At 32.0% G+C, this 10,133-nt stretch overlaps 1 pseudogene; it reads left to right on the forward strand.

The window, feature by feature from the left end:
- Nucleotides 1–214: 214 nt before the first annotated feature.
- LOC120599880 (ubiquitin-40S ribosomal protein S27a-like) lies at nucleotides 215–9,802 on the forward strand (annotated as a pseudogene).
- The last annotated feature ends 331 nt before the right edge of the window (nucleotides 9,803–10,133 follow it).

A 10,133-nucleotide genomic window follows, 5' to 3' on the forward strand; every position in this document is an offset into this window, starting at 1 on the left:
ACAAATAAAACAACAAGAGAAAGCTTCAGAAAACAAGCTAAATGAAATGGAGGCAAGCAGCCTACCAGAGACAGAGTTCAAAATAATGATTATAAGGGTGCTCAACGAACTTGTGGAGAGAATGGATGAGCACAATGAAAATCTCAACAGCATAGAAAAGGACATAGAAAACATAAAAAAGAAACAGAGAGAAATGAGGAATACAATAACAGACATGAAGAATACTCTAGAAGGGTTCAAAAGTATATTGGATGAAGCAGAAGACCGAATCACTGATTTAGAAGACAAGGTAGCAGAGTACACCTAATCAGAACAACAAAAAGAAAAACAGAATTATAAAAAAAAAAATGAGGAGTGTTTAGGAGATCTCTGAGACAACATAAAGCATAAAAATATCCTAATCATTGGCATACCTGAAGAAGAAGAGAGAGAAAGCAAGAGATTGAGAATCTATTTGAAGAAATAATGACAGAAAACTTTCCTAATCTGGAAAAGGAATTAGATATACAAGTTCAGGAAGCACAAAGAATCCCAAACAAGATGAATTCAAACAGACCTACACGAAGACACATAATAATTAAAATACCAAAGGTCAAAGACAAAGGAAGAATCTTAAAAAAAAGCAAGAGAAAGGTAGTTAGTTACTTTCAAGGGTACCCTCATAATAATGTCTGCTGACTTTTCAATGGAAACTTTGCAGGCCAGAAGTGAATGACAAGAATATTCAAAGTTATGAAAAACAAGAATCCACAACCATAAATACTCTACCCAGCAAGATTTTTGATAAAAATGAAAGGTGAAATAAAGAGCTTCCCAGACAGGAAAAAGCTTAAGGAATTCATCACCAACAAGCCAGCATTACAAGAAATGTTAAAAAGTTTCTGTAAAAAGAGAAGGTGTAAAAAAGAAAATAGAAATAACAAATATGAATAATAAAATGACAGTAATAATGTACCTATTAGCAATCACTTTAAATGTAAATGGATTAAATGTTCCAATCAAAAGACATAGAGTAAACGAATGGATAAAGAATAACACCCATGAATATGCTGTCTACAAGAGACCCACTTCAGATCAAACGATACTCACAGACTGAAAGTAAAGGGATGAAAAAAGATATTTCACAAAAATGAAAATTTAAAAAAAGCCAGGGTAGCAATACTTATATCAGAAAAAATAGACTTTTAAATCAAAGACTAAAATAAGAGTCAAAAAAGGGCATTACATAATGATAAAGGAATTGATAAATCAAGAGTACATAACCCTAGTAAACATATACACACCTAACATAAGAGCACCTACATACATAAAGCAATTATTGACTGACATCAAAGGAGAAATCAATAGCAATATACTCATAGTAGGAAACTTTAACACCCCATTGACATCAATGGACAGATCTTCCAGACAAATAATCAAGAAGAAAACAATGAGCCTAAAAGACACACTAGAAAGATGGATGTAATAGATATTTTCAGAGTATTTTACTCCAAAGCAGTAGAATATACATTCATCTCAAATGCATATGGAACATTTTCAAGGATAGACCACATGTCAGGATACAAATCAAATCTCAATAAATTTAAGAAGATTGAAATCATACCAACCATCTTCTGATCACAATGGTATAAAACTAGATATCAACTATAAGAAAAAAAAACTGGAAAATACATAAACACATGGAGGATAAATAACATGCTACTAAACAATGAACAGGTCATTAATGACATCAAGAAAGAAATCAAAATACACCTAGAGACAAATAGAAATGAAAGCACAACGACTCAAAACCTATGGAACACAAAGAAAGCAGTTCTAAGAGGGAAATTAAAAACAATACAAGCCTACAACAAGAAACAAAATAATGCTAAAAAAAAAACAATGTGGCCTTAAAATTAAAAGAACTAGAAAAAGAACAGCAAACAAAGCTCAAAGTGAATAGAAATAAGGAAATAATAAAGATCAGAGCAGAAATAAATGAAATAGAATCTAGGAAAACAATACAAAAGATTATTGAAACCAAGAGCTGGTTCTTTGAAAGGATAAAAAAAAAAAATGACAGACTCTTATCCAGACTCATCAAGAAAAAAAGGAGAGAGGACTCAAATAAACACAATCAGAAATGAAAGAGGAGAAATAACCACAAATTCCACAGAAATACAACGTATCATAAGAAAATACTATGAGCAATTATATGCCAACAAATTGGACAATCTGAAAGAAATGGACACATTCCTAGAAACATACAATCTCCCCAGACTGAGTCAAGAAGAAACAGAAAATCTGAAATGACAGATTACCACCAATGATATCAAATCAGTAATCAAACACCTCCCAAAAACCAAAGTCCTGGACCATATGTCTTCATAGGTGAATTTTACCAAACATTCAAAGAAGAATTATCACCTATCCTTTTCAAACTATTCCAAAATATACAAGAAGAGGGAAGGTTTCCTAACTTCTTTTATGAGGTTGCCATTACCTTGATTCCAAAACTAGGCAAAGACATTACAATAAATAAATAAATAAATAAATAAATAAATAAATAAATAAATAAATAACTATAAGCTAATATCTCTTATGAACATTAATGCAAAAGTCCTCAACAAAATATTAGCAACCGAATTCAGCAATACATTAAAAATATCATACACCATGATCAAGTTGGATTTATTCCTGTGATGCAAGGTTGGTTCAATTTCTGCAAATCACTTAATGTGATACACCACATTAACAAATTGAAAGATAAAAACCATATGATCATATCAATAGATGCAGAAAAAGCATTCGACAAAATCCAGCATCCATTTATGATAAAAGCTCTCAGCAAAGTGGGAAGAGAGGGAACATAGCTTAACATAATAAAGGCCATATATGACAAATCTACAGCTAACATCATAATCAATGGAGAAAGGCTTAAACCATTTTCCTTAAGATCAGGAACAAGACAAGAATGCCCACTTTCACCACTCCTCTTTAACATTGTATTGGAAGTCTTAGCAATAAGAAAAGAAAGAGAAATAAAAGGCATCCGAATTGGAAAGGAAGAAATAAAACTCTTGTTATTTTCTGATGACATGATACTATATATAGAGAACCCTAAAGATTCCACCAGAAAAACTGTTAGAACTGATCAGTGAATTCAGGAAAGTTGCAGGTTACAAAATAAATATTCAGGAGTCAGTCGCATTTTTTATACACTAATGATGAACTTTCAGAAAGAGAAATTAAGAAAACAATCCCATTTACAATTGCGTTGAAAACTACAAAATACCTGGGAATCAAATTAACCAAGAAGGTAGAAGACCTGTTTTCAGAAAATTATAAGTCATTAAAAAAAGAAATTGAAAAAGATACAAATAAATGGAATCATATCCCCTGTTCATGGGTAGGAAGAATCAACATCGTTAAAATGGTCATACTAGCTAAAACAATCTATAAATTTAATGCAATCCCTATCAAAATACCAATGGCATTTTTCAGAGAGCTAGAACAAATAATCTTAAAGTTTATATGGAGCCATAAAAAACCTTGAAGAGCCACGGCAATCTTGAGAAAGAAGAACTAAGTTGGAGGTATCACACTACCTGATATCAAATTATACTGCAAGGCTACAGTAATCTAAACAGCATGGTACTGGCATAAAAACATATACTTTGATCAATGGAAAAGAATAGAAATCTCAGAAAAAAATCCACGCTTATATGCTCACTTAATATATGACAAGGAAGCTAATAATCAGCTAAAGACTGTCTCTTCAATAAATGATGTTGGATAAACTGGACACATACATGCAAAAAAAGAAGAAGAAGAAGAAGAAGCTGGACCACCTTCTTACACCGTATACAAGAATAAATACAAAATGGATTAAAGACTTAAATGTCAGATCCGAAACCATAAAACTTCTAGAAGAAAACATAGGCAGTATACTCTCTGATATTACTAACAGGAATTTGTTTACAGATATATCTCCTCAGGCAAGGGAAACAAACGAAAAAATAAACAAATGGGACTACATTAAACTAAATAGTTTTTGTACAGCAAAAGATACCATCAACAAAACAAAAAGAAAACCGGCTGGGAGAAGATACTAGCTAATGATACATCTGACGAGGGGTTGATATCTGTAATATATAAAGAACTTACACAACTCCACACACACAAAAAAAAAATCCAATTAAAAAAATAGGCAGAAGACCTGAACAGATACTTCTCCAAAGAGGAAATACAGATGGCCAATAGACATATGAAAAGATGTTCAAGGTCGCTAACCTTGAGAGAAATGCAAATTAAAACCACAATGAGATATCACCTCGCACCTCTCAGAATGGCTACATCAATAAATCAAAAAACAGAAAGTGTTGGCGAGGATGCAGAAAAAAGGGAATCCTCATACATTGTTGGTGGGATTGCAAATTGGCACAGCTGTTATGGAAAACAGTATGGAGGTTTCTCAAAAAATTCAAAATGGATATACTTTTTGACCCAGCAATTGCACAAAGATAAACAAAACAATATTTGTAAAAGTCTATGCACTCCAATATTCATGGCAGCACAATTTACAATAGCCATATATGGAAGCTACCTAAATGTCCATCAACAGAAAATCGGATAAAGAAATTATGGTTCATATATACAATGAAATATGACTCAGCCATTAAAAAAATGAAATCCTACTATTTGCAATGACATGGGTGGACCTAGAGGTTATTATGTTGTGTAAAATAAGTCAGCCAGAGAAAGTTAAATAGCATATAATTTCATTTATATGTGGAATCTAAGGAACAAAAATAACAATCTAATCAAAAACAGACTCACAAATATAGTGGTCAATTTGGTGATGGACAGTGGGGAGACTGGTTGGGGAGCTGGGAGAATGGGGCAAAGGGTTAAAGAAGTACAAATTAATAGTTGATAGTTGGTCATAGGGATGGGGAGCACAGCAGAGGGAAGGCAGTTAGCATTAACATGATGACTAGATGGAGGACAAGGGAAAGGAGGGAGCAAGTGGAGGAATCGTTTTTATGAACTATAGAGATGTCTAACCAATATACTGTATACTTGAAACTAATTTACATAAGTAAGTTTTAAAAACAACATTAATAAAATGAAGGCAGGAGGAAATTTTTGTAGTTGTTGGATACATTTGTGACATTGATTATAATTATTTCATGAGTGTATACATATCTACAAACTCAAGTTTTATAAACTAAAAATGTAGAGCTTTGTGTATGTCAATTCTACTTTAATGAAATGGTTTAAATAAAACAATAAAAATGTGCATCAGTAGTTCTTATTTTATCCCGCAGGCCAAAACTAGAGAATGCTATGACAAATCACATTCTATGGGACCAGCCCCTGCATGACACAAAAGCTGTGCTCATGGCAAACCCACACATCCAATAAGTCTGATGGTCAATTTCACCCACTGATGTGACAGCAGCAATCAAGGCTGAACTACAAAAGAAAGGCACACAAAACCCAAAAAAGGGACAATCTAGAAAAATCTAGCTCAGGCAACCAGGAAGACTGTGCCACTGGGCTCTTCAGGATACCTATTACATAAAGCCAACCAGCCAAGACTGGGAGACATAGCAGATCTATATAATACGTAGAAATAAACACAGAGAGGCAGCTGAAATGAGGTAATGAAGAAACATATTCCAAGTGAAAGAAAAGGAGGAAACTCTAGGAAAAAAAATAATAAAATGGAGGCAAGCAATCTACCAGATATGGAGTTCAATTCACTTTATAAGGATGTGTAAGAAACTTAGTGAGAACTTCAACAATGAGATAGTAAGCATAAAAAAGAACATAGAAACCATAAATAAGAACACATTAAAAATGAAAACTGCAATAACTGAACTAAACAGTACACTAGAAGAAATCAACAACATATTAGATAAAGCAGAGGACTGAATCAGTGGTTTGGAAGACAAGGTAGCAGAAAATACCCAATAAAAACAACAAAAAGAAAGGAGAACAAAAATTGAGGATAGTTTTAAGGGACTTCTAAGACAACATCAAGTGTAACTACATTTGCATCATGGGGTTACCAGAGTGAGAAAAGACAACAAGGATTGAGAACTGATTTGAAGAAATAATGACAGAAAACTTCTCTTACCCAGTGAAAGAAATGCACATACAAGTCCAGGATGGACAGAGAGTTCTTTACATAGAAACTCCCATAAGAATGTCAGCTAATTTCTCAACAAAAACTTTGCAGGCCAGAAAAAAAATGGGCACAAGTTATTCAAATTATTGTAAAACAAGGACCTACAACCAAAACTACTCTACTCAGCAAGGTCAACAACTTATAATCTAAGGAGGGATAAAGAGCTTCTCAGACAAAAAAAAAAAAATAAAAGCTAAAGGAACTTACCATTAAACCAGTACTACAAGAAATGTTAAAAGGATTTATTTAAGAAGAAGAAGGAGAGAATACAAAACATAAAGATAAATGATAAAATGGCAATAAGTATGCATTTACCAATAATGACTTTAAATGTAAATGGATTAAATTCTGTAATAATAAAAAAAAATATATTAGGTGAGCTGAATGGAAAGGAAAACAAGACCCATACATATGTTGACTATAAGAGACACACTTCAGATTGAAAGAAATCCAAAGTCTGAAAATAAAGGCATAAAAACAAATATTTCATATAAATTGAAGTGAAAAAAAAATAGCTGGGGTAGCAAAACTAATATCATAGACTTTAAAACAAAGGCTATAATAAGAGACAAAGAGGGACATTACATAATGATAAAAGGATCAATCCAACAAGAGGCCATACCCTTAGTAAACATTTATGTATCCAATATAGGACCACATAAATACATAAAGCAAATATTGCCTGACATAAAGGGAGAGACTGACAGAAATACAGTTATTGTAGGGTACTTTGCACCCCACTGACACCAAGGGATAGATCTTCCAGACAGAAAATTAAGAAGGATACTGTGGCCATAAATGACACACTAGACCAGATTTATTTAATTAATATTTTTAGAGCATATCAAACCAAAACAACAGAATATACTTTTTTTTTCAAGTACCTACACATTTTCCAACAGAGATTGCTTGTCAGGACACATAAAAAGTCTCAATAAATTTAAGAAGTATAAAATCAAATCAAACATTTTCTCTGACCACAAATGTATGAAACTAAAAAGAAAAAAATTACTAGAAAAATGCAAAAAAAACACACAAACACATGGAGACTAAATATCATTGTACTAAATAACAAATGGGTTAACAATTAGATCAAAGAGGAAATAAAAAAATACTGTAAAACAAATGAAAATGAAACCACAATGCCCCCAAATATATGGAACACAGCAAAAGCAGTCTTGAGAGGAAAATTTACAGTAATGCAAGCCTACTACAAGAAACAAACAAACAAAAATTTCAAATAAACAATCTAACCTTACACCTAAAAACAAAACAAAACAAAACAAAAAAACTAGGAAAGAATAAAAAACAGCAAACAAAATCTCAAGTAAAAAGAAGGAAATAATAAAAATCAAGTGGAAATAAACAAAATGTAACCTAAAAAATTTTACAAAAAAAAAAAATGAAACCAAAAGTCAGTTCTTTGAAAAGATAAACAAAATGGATAAAGCCTTAACCAGACTCACCAAAAAGGGGGTGGGGGTAGAAAGAGAGAGAGAGGGAGAGAGAGAAAACCTAAATAAATAAAATCAGAAGTGAAGAAGTGACAACTGACATCACAGAAAAACAAAAGATTACAAGAAAATACAATGAGCAATTATATGTCAAAAAATTGGACAATCTGGAAGACATGGATACATTCTTAGAAACATACAATTTCCCAAGTCTGAATCAAGAATAAACAGAAAATCTGAACAAACTGATTACTACTAATGAAATTAAATCAGTAATCAAAAAACTTCCAACAAATAAAAATCCTGAAACAGATGGCTTCACAGGTGAACTTAACAACATTTAAAAAAGAATTAATACTTATCTTTCTCAAGCTATTCCAAAAATTCAAGATGATGAAAGTTTCCGAACATCATTTTAAAAAGCCACTATTACCTTGATTTCAAAGCAAGACAAAGACTTTACCAAAAATGATTATAGGCCAATTATCCCTGAAGAACATAGATGCAAAAATTCTTAACCAAACATTAGCAAACTGAATTCTGCAATATATTAAAAAGATTATACATCACTATTGAGTAGGGTTTATTCCTGCGATGTGAGGATGGTTCACTATCTTCAAATCGATTAACATGAAATACCACTTAATTAAAATGAAGGCTAAAAATTACATGAACATATTAATCTATACAGAAAAATTGTTTGATAAAAACCAGCATCCACTTATGATAAAAACCCTCGATGAAGTTAGAATGAAGGAAATATATCTCAAAATAATAAAAGCCATATATGAAAAATCCACAGCTAACATTATACTTAATGAGAAAATAATCAAAAATGTTTTCCTTAAGATAAGAAAGAAAGGATGTTTACTTTCACTATTTAATTTAATATAATTTTAGAAGTCCTAGCCACAGCAGTCGGACAAGAAAAAGAAATAGAAGGCATCTTAATTGGAAAGGAAAAAGTAACACTGTCATTATTTGCAAATGACCTGATACTGCATGTAAGGAACCCTATAGATTCCACCAAAAACACTATTAGAACAGGTAAATGATGTCAGTAAAGTAGCCAAATACAAAATTAATATTTGGATTTTGAATGTATTTTTATACACCAACAGTGAATTCTCAGAAAGAAAAACTAAGAAAGCAATCCCTTTAACAATTGCATCAAAAAACCTAAAATACTTATGAATAAATTTAACCAAGGAGATAAAACACCTGTACTTGGAAAATTATAAGTCATTAAAGAAAGAAATTGAAGAAGATACAAATACATGAAAGCATGTACTGTACACATGGATAGGAAATATTTGCATATTTAAAATGTCCATACTACCAAATACAATCTATAGATTCAATGAAATTCCATCAAAATTCCAATGCATTTTTCACAGAACTAGAACAAATAATCTAAAAATTTATATGAAATCATAAAAGACCTCAAATAGCCACAACAATCTTGAGAAAGAGCAACAAAGTTGGAGTTATTACTCAACCTTCTATCAAACTTTGCTACAAGGCTATAGTAATCAAAACAGCATGCTCTTGTCATAAAAACAGACATATAGATCAATGGAACAAAATAGAGAGCCCACATGTAAACCCATGCCTAAACAAGGCTATAGTAATTAAAACATCATACCAGCACAAAAACAGACACATATAACTTTCCAATCTGCCATCTTAATTGTAATCCTTGCTAAGATACAAATTTTTGTGAAAAGCTTAGGGAGAAGACCATTACTCTCGAGGCTGAAACCTCGAATACAATGGAAAATGTACAGGCTAAGATTCAGGATAAGGAAGAAATTTCTCCTGGTCAACAGAATAATCTTTGCTGGCAAGTGGAAGATGGACATACTTTGTCTACAAAATTCAAAAGGAGTTCACTCTTTATCTTGTGTTGAGACTTCATGGTGGTGCTTAGAAAAGGAAAAAAAGAAGTCTTATACCACTCTTGAGAAAAATAAGCATAAGAGAGCAAAGTTTAAGCTGGCTGTCCTAAAATAACATAAAGTGCATGAGAACAGCTAAATCAGTTGCCATTGTCGGGAATGCCCTTCAGATAGATGAACGTGATGCTGGAGTTTTCATGGCCCATCACTTTGACAGACATTATTGTGGCAAATGTTGTCTGAACTATTGCTTCAACAAACCAGAAGACAAGTAATTGCATATGGGTTAATAAAGAAATGAACTAACAACAACAACAACAACAACAACAACAACAACAACAAAATAGGCACGGAGATCAATGTAACAGAATAGAGAGTCTAGAAATAAATTCATACCTGTATGGTCATTAAATCTATGACAAAAGAAAAGCAGGAATATACAATGGAGTAAAGATGGTCTTTTTTATAAATAGTGCTGGGAAAACTAGATAAATATATGCAAATAAAATGAAACAGGACCCTCATCTTACACTATGTACATGAATAAACTCAAAATGGATTAAAAACTGAAATATAAGACTCAAAACCATAAAATTCCTAGAAGAA

This window comes from Pteropus medius, unplaced genomic scaffold (assembly GCF_902729225.1).
Source record: "Pteropus medius unplaced genomic scaffold, Ma_sr-lr_union100, whole genome shotgun sequence".
Classification (NCBI taxonomy): Eukaryota; Metazoa; Chordata; class Mammalia; order Chiroptera; family Pteropodidae; genus Pteropus; species Pteropus medius.